Raw genomic sequence first — 14,621 nt, forward strand, 5'->3', positions numbered from 1 at the left:
TTTTATAAGATATTTAAATTCAAAATTACTTAAATTGATGATATGTCCAATCTTGAGAGTAGATATGAGAGCTTGTAGGTGGTCGTGCCAAGTTTAATGGGGGTGTTGGATATGTTGATCCAGAGGTTGACGACATTGGTGGAGGTACATCAGGATTTGAAGATCTTTCCTTATTCTGGTATTGCGTGTTTAATCCGCTGTGATAATTCTGAATGTCAACACCGACAGCCTGTGACATATTTTGCTCATTCAATATGCTATCTGATAAATTTAAGACTCCAACTTTGAAACGTCTTTTCTGGTTAGGGGTCATACATTTCATATCTGGTAGCACACTTTTAAAAAAGCATAAATCTGAATCTTCAACAACTGGATGTTTTTTTTTTTGTAAAAAAAAATCATGAGCTGCTTTATTTACATCATCCAAACCAATACGTTTTTTTTTTAACAATTGGTGAATTAGTGCATAATTTTGAGCTTGGTTCAATAAAACTCGAAGTTGAAGCATCTGGTAGTTTATTCAAAGTAGAATCCTTTTTAAGTTGCTCTGTCTGGTCTTTTTCATAGTCTTCCTCGTATTTATTTTTAGACAAATCAGCTGTGAATTCTTGTTCACAATTGTTTTCAGGTAAAAGCTTGGACATATTACCTATAAGAATAAAGATAAATATAAACTTTTAATACTAAATTAGTGATAATTTAAAATGTAAACTATATTTACCAGGACATTTACGAACCTGATTGTTTCCGGGATTTTGTGAAAGGTTCAAGAAAGTTTAGATATTCCGCTAAGTAATATGGCTTCTTAAATTTTGTAGCCGATCCCGATGCAGGTTTTAACTTTAAGTGTCTTGTGTAGCATGCTCTTAAATTTTTCCATCTCTCTTTGCACTGAGAAACTTAAGAAAACAGATCCCAAAATCAAAAATCAAACTATGTATTTTTTTTAAATAGTTGACAACTGTTCGTGTTGAATATAGAACAAACTACTTTTTATTGTTTGTAAAATGTAAATAATCAAATATTAAACAAATATTAACTTAGAATATTTGTAAATAATATATAAATTTAAAAAAAGGTGGACAAGTGGGTACCGCTCTGCTGTACAGTAGTTGTCGAGCAACGATTCTGAGCGGAGACGTTGTGCCTAGTGTTTGAACATTTCATGAAATTTAAAAAAATGAAATATTTCGTGAAATATTTCATGAAATATTTCTCATACTTCAAACACTAGTTTTGCTATACACTCATACTGGTATAAATAATCAAATTTAACAAAAAAAAATTTATAAAAATCGAAAATATGGCTATAAATAGCGTGACTTTCTGGTGAACTCTTTCTTTTTGATAGAGGTAGAAAAACTTGTTGGGAATCTTTTATTAAAATTTCTTATCTTTGCTATGAAAAAAAAAATTTTTATGAATTTCTAACTGAAAAATAATTTACAAAATTTAAATTTAAATTTCAAATTTTGGAAAAATTCATCAAAATCAAGAAAAATATTTTCTATCCAACAATTTATCCGACGATATTGTTATTTTAACATAGGCTAAATAAGTCAGTTGTTTTTTTAAATAATCAGGTATTACAATACGTTTTTATTTTAATACGTAGGTATTTTTCGGGCGAAGTTTCGATGAAATCAATTTCTTATTATTTTCTAAGAGGGGAAGCAACCGTTCGGAATATAATAGAAGATACATCTGAAGCACTATGGGACATTTTACAGCCTATTTATATGCCAATACCAGATCGAGAAATTTGGGAAACTATTGCTAATCGTTATTATGAATTATGGAATTTGCCAAATTGTGTAGGTAGTATCGATGGCAAGCATATCCGAATTAAAGCACCAGCACATTCTGGATCGTCATTTTTTAATTATAAAGGTTTTTTTTCAATCATATTAATGGCTACCGCAGACGCCGACGGAAAATTCATCACTGTAGACGTGGGAGAATTTGGTCGTAATAGTGACGGGAGAGTCTTTAAAGAATGCGCTTTTGGTCAATTATTGCTTCAAAAAAAACTTAACCTGCCTGATGATTCTTGTTTGCCAAATGAAGAAAATAGTCTGCCATTTCCGTATTACTTCGTGGCGGATGAGGCTTTTCCTTTACTCGAAAATGTGATGAGACCATTTCCAAGACGATCGTTGACAAATACAAGACGTATTTTTAACTACCGGTAACTTTTTTATGAAACTATTATCACTATTATAACTATTGTCACAATTTTCCCAGACCTAATCCACAGTTCTCAACTTAATAAGTAATAATTTTAATTTAGACTTTCTAGAGGCCGCAAGTCAGTTGAATGTGCGTTCGGAATGTTGGTGTCAAAATTTAAGATTTTAGAACGACCTATTAATTTTAAAGTTGATAGAATTGAAATTATTATAAAAGCTTTATGTATTCTGCACAACTATATTCGTGTTCATGATGGTATATATTCAACACCTCAAGAATTTCAGGAAGAAAATACTGAAATAACCGAAAATAATGCAGAAAATATACAAATAAATAGAACAAGGCCATCATATTCAGCTATCGAAATACGGGAAAGACTCTGCCAGTATTTTGTTAAGCCACATGGATCGTTACCGTGGAAAAACAATTATCAGTTTAAAAATACATTAATACGTACTAAAATATTATTATGTTATGTAATGTTATATAATATTATGTTCATTAATATGATAATTAATAGCAACTTCTCATCCTTTTTTTATATATGCGTATAATGTAAAGATTATTTAACGTACAGGAATAATTTAATAATTTATTTTAACTAATCAAATTATAATTACCTAGTTATACCTTAAATACCATATGGGTACCTACTATAAATAATTATTATGCTAATATTTTACCTGTTGCATCGAATTTCGTTCCTATGTCTGCCCAAGCTTTATCTTGAGTATCCTTGTTGTAATAATCAGCCCTCGAATGATCATACAAACAGGGGTACCTACCCTTCAATAGTTTGTACAAAACATACGTTGGTATCGGGATCGTCCTTCATGACTACCTATTCTATTAAAGACTATAAATATTCATATTAATATAGGTAATATACCTACTTACTAATTTACATATTAATATAATAAAATAATAAAATTAAAAAAAAAAATTAATATTTTAATTAATACATTGTACATACCTTATTCCACGATTGAGTGCTGGTGACATCTGACAAAAGTAGAACATGCAGTACTTTTGTCATAAACAAAATTTCAGAAATTACACAAAACTGATAAATGATCTGACAGGTCTGATCAGTGTACGGACATGAATGATTTTTGTATGTATGTAATGACAAATAACTAGTATGACATGTCACTTGCTAAATCGCGCTTGTCACGTCACTTATCATATCACGAGTCACGTTACTCCGGTGGACGCCGGGCCTAAAGCAGAGTTGATTAAAAACATGATTTGTTCGAGTTTAAAACAAAATATGTAATTAATTTAAAAAAAAAAAAATGACCAATTACTAAGTCCAAATTGTATGGACAAGTGAATAATTAAAATAATTAAAAAAAAAATAATCATTCAAATAATTATTAAAAATTCAAAACATAATTACCTGTCTGTGACGACAATAATTGCTTGATAACAAGTAAATAACAAATAAACTTTATTAACAAAATAACAAAAAATATTAATTAGTACTTTAGTTCTAAAAAAGTAACTTAAAAAAATTAAAAAGTACGACAAATTGTACAGCTCAAATTAACAAATGTAAATTAATTAATTAACAATTGTACAATGCAATGTTTCACGTGAAGTGACGTGACAAAAAGTAGTGCATGCAATACTTTTCTGATTCGAAAGTAGCAAGCTAGTGACACATGTTATGACTTATGACATGTTAGTTCAGTGAGCGGACATGAATTTGTTTGTTGAGTTTTATCGTGCGTCGCATGCATCTAGCTTGCATGTTGCCAGGTCACGCATCACGTCAGATGCCAGGTTACTTTGGTGAGCGTCGCGCCTAAATTCTATCTTAAAAGGAGTCGTAACACCACTCTTTTACACCATATATTATAACATTGTAATTTTGTACTACGTTAATAAACATTCATCATACCTAGTACATCACGTATTTCATTTCTGCGTTGATGTATATATCGACGTTGGTTGGGACGTAACAATTGTGATAACACCGCCGGTATGGCGGTATTTTGATTGTTATCGATGTATCGTAATTCGTAGTTACAAGCATAGTATGGTTACTAAAGTTTTTATAATTCTATAGTTTTATAAGTTTATATATATGATGTAAACTTATACTTACTTTTAAACAAAGTTACAACTTACAAGTACAACTAACAAGTTTATAAAGTAGGTACAATAATTTGTTTTTTTTCATGGAAGACTCCAAAAAAATATATTGTTCGAAAACACAAAAAGAGATGCTCATCGAACTTCTGAAAAAAGATTCACAATTGATTTCTGGGAAGTTTACAAGCACTTTCATATTTAAACATGCGTCAAAGATTGGAGTCAATGGAAAAGTGTAAGAAATAATTTAAATTACTTCTACATAAATCTAACTATAGTTTATAATCTATACCTTATTCTTATTGTATTTTATCTTAAAACTTGGCAAGATTCTCGTAGTAAGGTTAGAAGTAAAAAAGCTATGGTAAACAGACATGTAAATGGTACAGGAGGAGGACCACAAATATCGTTAACACTTACTCCAATCGACAACCAAATTCCTGATCTTGTTAATCCCATCACAATTGATGGAGATGAGACAATTTCAATGCCGGTTACTAATTTTGAGTTTGGTGACATAAGCAGGTAGTGTTTTTAAATTTAAATTGGTCAATTTTTATTCTCTTTAACTGCCTACTTATGTAGAAAGATAGAAATGATTGTAATACTTTTTTTTTAGAATTACCGGTACAAATTGAATGTGTAAGTGCGGATGAAGAAATTAGTATGTATACTATACCTACCATGCAGACTGTAGAGGAAAATAACTGTGGTATAAGGCCTATAACCTATAACTATAACCTATATTGATAGAGTGGAAAAAAAATGTATGTATTAGTATATTACCAATTTAATTTTTTTGCTTTTTTAAAGAATAATTATATATAAATTATAGTTTAATTGAAAACTATCTAATACAGTAGACGCCGCTTATAAGACTCACTTTGGGACCAGTACAAAGTGAGTGTTATAACCGAATGAATCTTATAGGCGAAGTGGAAAAAAAAAATACGTATCTATTTATAAATTTTATTTTACTACATATTTTGCTTTGATTTTAATACTTTAACACATATTGCATATTACATACTTTATTAATTAATAAATTTAATAATCCTGATAAAAAAAACTAAAATTATAATAGGTAAATATTACATATAAAAAATATTATAAAAATTATACATTAATAAAAAATTATAAAGGATGTATGTACATATTATAATGTATTTATTATTTTTTTTGAAAAAAATTTGTAATTTTAGTTTGTTTTTTATTTTGTTCTAATATTCCGAAAATATACTGTTCGTATTCGTATTGTATATTAACCTTCGAGCGGGCGCGCATTTTGCAGTTACACACGCGGGCGCGCGACGGTATTAACACCGCATAATTTAGAGCCGCATTTGAGTTCATGTTTATTGTTTATTTGAATCTTATAGTTTTTTCAATAGACAATATTAATTCGTACGTTAATTTGGAATAAAAAAATAATTGAATGTTGTGAAAATAATGTTGAAGAAACATAACTATTGACTAATATGCAAAGAATATTAAAATAATATGAACATTTATATTAAAAAAAACATATATTTATGAACAAATAAAGTTGAAACCAGTCTTTTATTTTCTATGACGTCCTCTTTTAACACAATAAATTATATAAACATCCTTTTTATACATTTTTGAGTTAATTAAACGATAACTTACTAAAACTTTATAATGCATTGGCAAATTATTATACTAACATAAATAAACAAATGATACAATAACAATCTTATTAGACTTTCATATAACATAAGTAGATACAAAACAAAATTACAAAATAAGTGTTTTTGAGAAATAGACTTTAAACTATAACTAAATTTTTTAAATATCACTTTCTTGTGAACAAATAAAATGAGAAATTTTTGTTAAGAAAAAATACGAATGAGAAAAAAAAATTAGTTATACGTCCTCAAAATATTCTTGGTCGTCACTTTCGGGTTGCACACACGAGTTACATCGAACAGTTTTGGTTGAATGATTTTTACAAACGTGATTACCACATTGGCAGAAGGTTGTCGACGTTCTGTTGTTTTTTCTTTTACCACACAAAACGCAAGCTCGACTTTGTGATGGAGGAATAGGTTCAGCAGGTGGTTTGTATTTTTCCAAAAATACCTTGATATCTTTAGGAAGGCTTGCAATTGTGGCTCGATAATTCAGATTTTCTTTCATTAGGCTGAGCGCTAGGTTGAATGTGTATATTCTTCGGACAATGGTGGAGTCTGGATTATTGGCTTTAAAAATCTTGTAGGAATTGATTGCTGCTAAATCGAGAAGGCGGAAAAATACTACCATTGGCCACCTACGAGTATTTCTCGACGTGGAACATCTGGCACACATCAAATCTACCGTGTCTACTCCACCTTTAGTAGCGTTGTAATCCATTATTTGGTTTGGTTTACCTGTACCTTCATCAGTGAAATTATCATCGTGCATTGAAGACAATACAAGTACAACTTTTTTCTTTTTCGTCACCATAGATACTAGCGTCATGTCTGGTTGGGCACCGAATTGATGTGTACCAGGTTCCAAATTTCTATGCTGAACAATAAATTCAGGAGGTATTTCTTTTTTGTTTTTTTTTAGGGTGCCCATAAAAGTTAATCCGTTTTTTAGTAAGTTTTCAGCTAATGGATAACTGCTAAACCAGTTGTCGGTTGTAACGTTTCGCTTTGATTTTTGAATAGGTTCAGTTAGTCTGGTAACTATATCATAGGGCTTGTTCGATGTCGCAAAAGGGCCCGTGTCTTGCTTTCCACAGTAAATTTCTAAATTATACGTATACAACGTTCGGGCATCGCACAGTGCATACATCTTTAGTCCATATTTCGCCGGTTTTTTGTCCATGTATTGAATGAATCCACAGCGGCCTCGGAAAGCGACTAACATTTCATCAATAGTGGTGAATTCGCCGGGAGAATATGACTGTTGGGAGTTAATTACCAAGCAATTCAATAGGTCTCGTATTGGGGCCAATTTATCATTTTTTACCCGATCTGTCCTTGTACTTATATCATCGAAACGTATGCACCTCATAAGAAATCTAAAGCGCCTCTCACTGAAATTGGCACGTAAAATCATAAGACCGGTTCCATTTGAGGTAAACAATTCACTCAAATTTGTTCTATTAGCCCTCTTTACGGCAATCAAAAATAAGGCCCCGAAAAAAGCTTGTATTTCTTTTTGATTTGTCAATCTAAAATCACGGTCCCTACTATTAGGGTTTGCATGTTTTCTCTATTGAATGTAAGTATTTGTGTGTGAAACTATTTTATCGAATATATCCAGAGAAAAATATTGTGAAAAACATTCAATTTCTGTTTTACATTGACGAGCAGCTCCTTTTGGGCCGGGAAAAATCTTGATTATATTTTTTGATTTCGTTTTTGAAATACTTGCTATTGGTTCGTTAGCCCACAAAATCTCACCATCTTTACCAATAAAAAAACGAAAATTCTCACCTACACTTTCTTCAATTTCATCTGCAGTGGACGGTGAATCTAATTCCTCTTCAGAATCACTGTCATGATCTGAGTTTTCAATTACCTCTGGCTCGAAATCAGGATCATCATCATGATCTGAGCCATAGTCATCAAGTACATCATATTCATTATCCTCATCTTCCAATTCTTGAATAATCCTTTCAATGTCTTCTGGTCTGTTATAGTATTCATTATGCTGTCGATGATACCTGGTAGGTACAAACAATAAACATAATAATATAGTACCTACATAATAATAATAATAATAATAATAAAATTATAAAATAGTAATAAAAAATAAATAATAATTAATTATAATAAAAATAATAATAATAATAATAGTCATAATAAAATTATAAAATAACACTTACATATTAAAATATTAGCGATGTCAGGCGCAGGTTGAAATAGAAACGGCAATAGGCGCACAACGGTATTTACACCGCAGTTACATATGCATTGGAAGTAATCGTGTTTGAAACTAAATAACAGCGCACCCGAAAATGCTAAAATTATAACAACTGCCTTATCTTACGACTAGATAAGAAATTAGAGATTATCTAATGGATAGGTTCGCTGCATGAAACTTACAACGAATGGGCGCGATTATTTTTAAATGTGCGGTGTAAAAACCGTCCGCGCGCCCGCTCGAAGGTTAAAATTATTACCACGGTGATGGACAGCTCTCTTTAACACGTCTTAAGCCTCCAGAACCTCTTTATTTGATGGTGGTTTAATTACGACGTCGACTTCTTCATCGCTTTCGTCATTCTTCTCATCGTTGTTATTGGTGATTTCATTTATAACTGACACATTTGGTCCTCAGAATACTCTTCAGAAGTTTGGAGATCACGATCTATATCCATCCAATCCTCATATGTTTTGTTAGCGAGGTCTTTACTAGGGTCATCTTCTTCTTCTTCCTCTTCCTTAGTTTTGACGAAGCCTCCGTGACGAAATCAATTTCGAATAGTCACATAACTAATATTATTCCACGCTTCGTTGACAAAGTGTAAGGCCTCGAGAATGTTGATTTTCTTGGAAAGGTCATTAATATTTACCTATTAGCATTTAAAGTCGAAGTTGACTCACATTCAAACATTAAATCAATGAGAATGATTACTCTTTTACTCATTTTTAATCTATAGTAAGCTTTAAGTGTACGAATAATTCCTTGATCACAAGGCTGAATAAATGATGTGGTATTAGCCGGTAAAAATGCCAGTTTTATATTTTTCAAGTTTAAACTTACATTGTGAGCTGTGCAGTTGTCTACTAAAAGTACAATTTTTCTGTCTAGTTCATTATCCCATTTGATCAACCACTGACTAAAGATTTCTTGAGTTATCCATGCATTTTTATTCGCTGTATAATCAACAGGTAAAGCTTTAACTCCTTTGAAACAACGATGTTGCTTACTCTTCCCGACAACAATCAGTTTCTTTTTTTCTCCCGTCATACTGGAACAACACAAGATCGTTATTCGTCTTTACAAGATTTTGTTCCCTTTGCTTTGTCATTTTGAAGAACATAAGTATGCTCAGGTAGTGCTCTAAAGTACAGGCCAGTCTCATCAGCATTAAACACATCGGAGGGTGAAAATTCGGAGATGAGTGAAGGCCATTCATTTTCTAGCCAAAAATGTGCACCCGTAAAATCTGCATCACCTTGTTCTCCGTGCATTTTTTGGAAACAAATGTTTTCTCTTTTTTTCCATAGATGGAACCACCCCTCTGTCGCTTTGAAGTCAACCTTCCCCATTTTTTCAGCTAATTCTTCAGCTTTTTGGCGAAGCAAAGAACCTGACACGCGATTATCTTCATTACTAACTTTTACGAACCATTCTTTCAATGCACGTTAAACAGTATCATCCTTTTCACATCTTTTCCTTTTTCGACTCTGTGACTCATTTTGTAATGCTTCACATTCAATGTCTTCCCTATTCTTCAATATTCTATCCAATACCGATTGTGAAATGTTCAGCCTAACTGCTGCATCACGTTGTCCCATCTTTGGAAGTTGATTATATTTTCTTAAAATGTCTAGTTTGTCACTCAAACTAAGAGCACGTCGCGTTAGATTAGCACTCATGTTAACAACAAGAAAAGCACGCGTTGAAATTCGAATAGCGAATGATCGTTCATTGTACAACAATTATACCGTTGACTGCAATGATAACTGCGTATGTACATATTATGCACGTGTACGTATGTGTATTTATGTACCCGTAATTACGATAACTGTGCAGCTGCCAGATAATCAGTACACTATAATAACGATAATCGTTGCGATAAATGTGAACTTTTATCTGCGATAAAAATTATTATACGTTATAAGGTACCAACAGAAACTAGAAATAATCCACACGAATATTATTTAATTTTTCAATACCAATTTATTTCTAAATTATAACCAAAAAAGTTTATTTTCTACTGTTTATTTTACGAAATTTGAGTCTTATAACTGAATTTTTTTTAATGTATTTGGATACGTCCAGACGATTTTGAGTAATAAGCGACTGAACCTTATATCCGTGAGTCTTATAAGCGGCGTCTACTGTATAAATAATATAATGTACCATATAAATAATATGGGCAATAAATAAATAAATTTTTTTTTGGTCATACCTAGAAGCTGTTGATAGTTTTTAAATTAATTTTGTAATACATATTTAATTATTTTTTGTTGTTTTATGTGTATTAACTTATAATCTATAGAGTGTGGCAACAATGTTTAGGTACTAGGTAGTACTATTAGGTACTATAATTTTACCCAATTAGTTTGATATTTAACTTAATACAATGTAGTGCAATGAGATATATTGTGGTGTATACCTACTGGCATTGATGGTATTTATGACATGACATAATATGTAGTATACTAATTCTATTAAATATGATAGTAGTTACATGAAAAATATCAATGAATCATTGAGTCACTAAACTATAGTACTATAGCACAGTGATTCACTTCAATCATTATTGATCTAAAAAAGTCATTGAATCAACTCAATCACAAATTACCCACCTTTAATAATATATAACAATTATTTTCATTTATTTTTATAACAAAGTTTACTATTATTCTTATAGGTGATAAAAAAAAGTTCGAAACATTATCTACTGCAAAACGTTTAACCAATAGTCTAGCTCTTGGTAGAGACATTTGTGAAATTGGAGATCAAAAACTGAAGCTAAAAGAAAAATACTATGAACCCTCTTAGAAAGGCAAACAGTAGCATTAGAAAATATAGCTGCTGCTAAACAAAATAAATTTTAATGTATGCTATAAAAATGGTTTAATTTAGTAACTAAAATACTAGTTATGATTTTTTAAGGTAATTTAAAATATAATATATTTATGATTTTTTTAATTACTACCTACCAGTTTATACTAGTTTGTTTGTATTATTTATGTAAAGGAGGTTCCTAAAAAATCAAATTTTTTTTTTTTGATATTAATTTTTATTAAGTTTGAATGTGTTTGTTACATGTTATTTTATAAAATTACTTACAAATAGGTAATTATGATATTTGTTTTATCTTAATAGTTTTATAATGTTGTTAATGATATAAAAAATATAAGTTTTCTGTTTCAAACTACCTATTGTACAAACATCTTGCTATATTGTCTCTTATTCTTCTACTTTCAACTAATTCAGGATTCACATTCCTCCCTCGAGTGCCATCTTCAGGATAATCATTATTTATAATTCTAAAATCAATTTCTTCCACATTTTCATCATTCATGTCTGGAACTGGAATTTTAGCCAATATGCACATATTGTATAAAATAACAGGCATTTACAATTTTTCCTGATTTTGTTGGCGTATAGTGTAATAACCTATGCTTCAATAAACACCTATAAAATTAACTAGCGATTTAAAAATAACATAAATGTATTACATGCTTTATAAACTTACCTGAACCGAGCCTTTAATACACCATTACACCTCTCAATTATACTTCATGTTGACATCTGCATTTTGTTGTATTTTTCTCCTTCGTTGGTTGTTGTTTCAGAATATGGTGTTAAAAGCATAGGCGGACATCGGGGGGGGGGGGCTTAGGGGGACTTAGCCCCCTAAATATTTTAATAGACCTCCCGAAATCGAAACTTAATTCGAAATTTTATTATTGATATTATTTGTTTCAATAATTATCTGTTAATTTTTTTTCGAAAATTAGCTCACGTGGACATGACTGATCTGACGATAGAAACGGTCGCTCGCGTGCCGCGCTGACATAATTATAATAATAGTTTTGTTTTCAACGTTTTTGTGGTTATGTACTTTTAGCGGTTATTACTAAGATATTATCTTAGTCTTTGCCTCGTGTCTCGTGGTGATTACGATCAAGTAAATACAATTTTTAAAAAAAGCCGAATAATTAAATTAAATTCCTAATTGCTATATAAGTTCTCTGTTCGGTTGAAAGATTTTTTGTTTTAAATTTTGAACCTGGCAAATTTTTTTTAAATTTTTATTGTGAAAAATGAACAAACAAAAAATACAAATAATCCTGAAATAAACCTCGATCACAATGACGAGTTAGTTAACTTAAAAAAAGTTAATAACGAAACCAGTGATCTAGGAAACATGTTAAGTGGACCGGTGCGTCCAATTTTGAAGGTAAGTATTGCTTTTTGTTACCTATAGAACATCAAAATCAATAGGTATTCGAATTTAAAAATAATATATGCTTATGCCGACAATAAAAATTGTATTGTTATGTTATTTCGTTATTTCAGTCATATCCTTTGACTAGATTTGGAACACAAAATCGAAGCTTTAATGCATCACATTATAATCAGCATGAGTGGTTAGAATATAGTGTTTCTAAAGATGCAATTTATTGCTTTACTTGCTGTAATTATAGTAGTGGCTCTAATGATAATTGCATAGATAGTTTTACTCAGACTGGTTTCAGAAACTGGAAGAAGGAAAGCTATTTTTTTTTTAATTTATTTATCTATTATAATATATATTTATGAAATTTATTGTCAATATTTGCTTCATTGCTTCTACTATAGCTAAGTGGTTTAAGGGGTGCTACAGGAAATAAATTAAGTAAGCCCTTTGCTCATTCTGAAACCAAACATCATCTCACTTGCATGGATAAATGGACTGCACAAAAAAAAAACTGAAATTACTGGAAGTGTTCTGACTCAAATATCTTTACAGCACAGCAAGCTTGTAGCAATGAATAGGAGTTATATAAAAACGTTGATTGATATACCATTGTTGCTAAGTCGCCAAGGAATTAGTTTTCGAGGTCACGATGAAACAGCTAATTCTTTAAATCAAGATGTCTAATACACTTTTAATTTAGTCATTAATTTAGACATGTGTAAACTTGTTAAGGTATACGTTTTAGTTTTAATTTAATGGTTCTTTATTAAATATTTTTTTATTTGTCGGAAACAAGAAGTATTTTTAATACTTTAGAGGCACTGTATGTGCATTTTTCAAAACCTAGCATTAATAAAAAATATAATGAAATACAGACAAATTTGGGAATACAATAATTAGCAATCACTAAGTTAAGTGACACACGTTGGAATTGCAGGTACCGTAACTGTGAAGCTGTAAAAGAAATTTTGAAGCAATAGTTCTAGCATTAGAGGAAGAAATTGAAGAAGAAAGTGATAGAGATGTGAATGAGCCTAACCACAGATTATATTAAACTTTTAATTATAATTGTTATTAAATTATTTTATATAATTTGTGGAATAACTATGACTGTTGTTCTATGATCTATAGTTAAATAAGGGACAGCCTAATGAACAATATATTTTTGTCCGATAGCTAAGTATTTTTTTTAAATTTAAGTGAATATATTTAGTTTTTTCCATGTTAATTGTTTATTGTCCAGCCAATTGTTAACTGTAGCAAAACTATTCTCTGCCATTTAATATAAATCATTTAGGTTTTGATTTTTTACTAAAATAACCGTATTGCCTGCAAAGTAGATTAATTTTCCCTGAATACACTGGTTGAGAAAGCCATTAATATAAATTATAAATATTAACGGTCTAAGTACTGTATACTGTGGTACTGAGTGAGTAATTAATATTAGCTATGTCACTCAAGTGATTATCAATTTCATTTCTTTGTGATCTTCAGTTTAAGTATGAATTAAAAAAATTATGAACACTACCTCAAATACCACATAAGTACATGGAAATGCCAAGTGCTTATCATCAATATTTTCATAAATAAATTTAGTAGTATTATATATAATAATTCATTGTTAGTTGACATATTGTTCCTAATGTATTAAGTTCCTTTATATGTATTTAACTTGGGTGAACATTGTAGATTTTTTTACATTCAATTAATACCTACATTTATTTACAATTTTTTACTATTACCTTTTCGGAGAGTTTTATAGATGACGATCTTCTTTTTGGTTCAATGTAAGGTGTAATTAAAGCTATTAGTTGTTGAACTAAATCTTTGCTTAATCTATAATAAACGATCACATTGTGTAAATGGGTCATACTTAACTGTAAACCCATGTCTTGGGTTATATGCCGCTTTTTCATCAACCATATTCAAAATATATAAAGCTGCAAGATCGTTGAAATTATCCATTTTTAAACATGAACTTCAACAAAATATGTACTAATTAACAATTTGGGTGAAGATAAACGATGATAGTAATAAAAGTCGAGTGATATGAAAAATTCGTGGCACGCATACCCCCACGATATTTTTTCACAAAACTTTTTCGTATAATTTTTTCGTATACACATTGAAGAATAGACAAAAACATATTTCATGTGACCAACGTGATTTGTTGTACACGACAATGCTATAACGAGATTCAAGAACCGACCCCCAGGACAAGAAAAAACCATAACAA

General features: G+C 30.4%; 3 pseudogenes; 1 reads left to right on the forward strand and 2 right to left on the reverse strand.

Moving 5' to 3' along the window:
* LOC132937366 (uncharacterized) lies at nt 1–3,164 on the reverse strand (annotated as a pseudogene).
* A 1,209-nt stretch (nt 3,165–4,373) lies between these two features.
* On the forward strand, nt 4,374–11,033 carry LOC132944298 (uncharacterized; annotated as a pseudogene).
* A 320-nt stretch (nt 11,034–11,353) lies between these two features.
* LOC132944305 (uncharacterized) lies at nt 11,354–11,796 on the reverse strand (annotated as a pseudogene).
* Between the last annotated feature and the right edge of the window lie 2,825 nt (nt 11,797–14,621).

The sequence above is a fragment of the Metopolophium dirhodum genome, chromosome 1 (assembly GCF_019925205.1).
Source record: "Metopolophium dirhodum isolate CAU chromosome 1, ASM1992520v1, whole genome shotgun sequence".
Classification (NCBI taxonomy): domain Eukaryota; kingdom Metazoa; phylum Arthropoda; class Insecta; order Hemiptera; family Aphididae; genus Metopolophium; species Metopolophium dirhodum.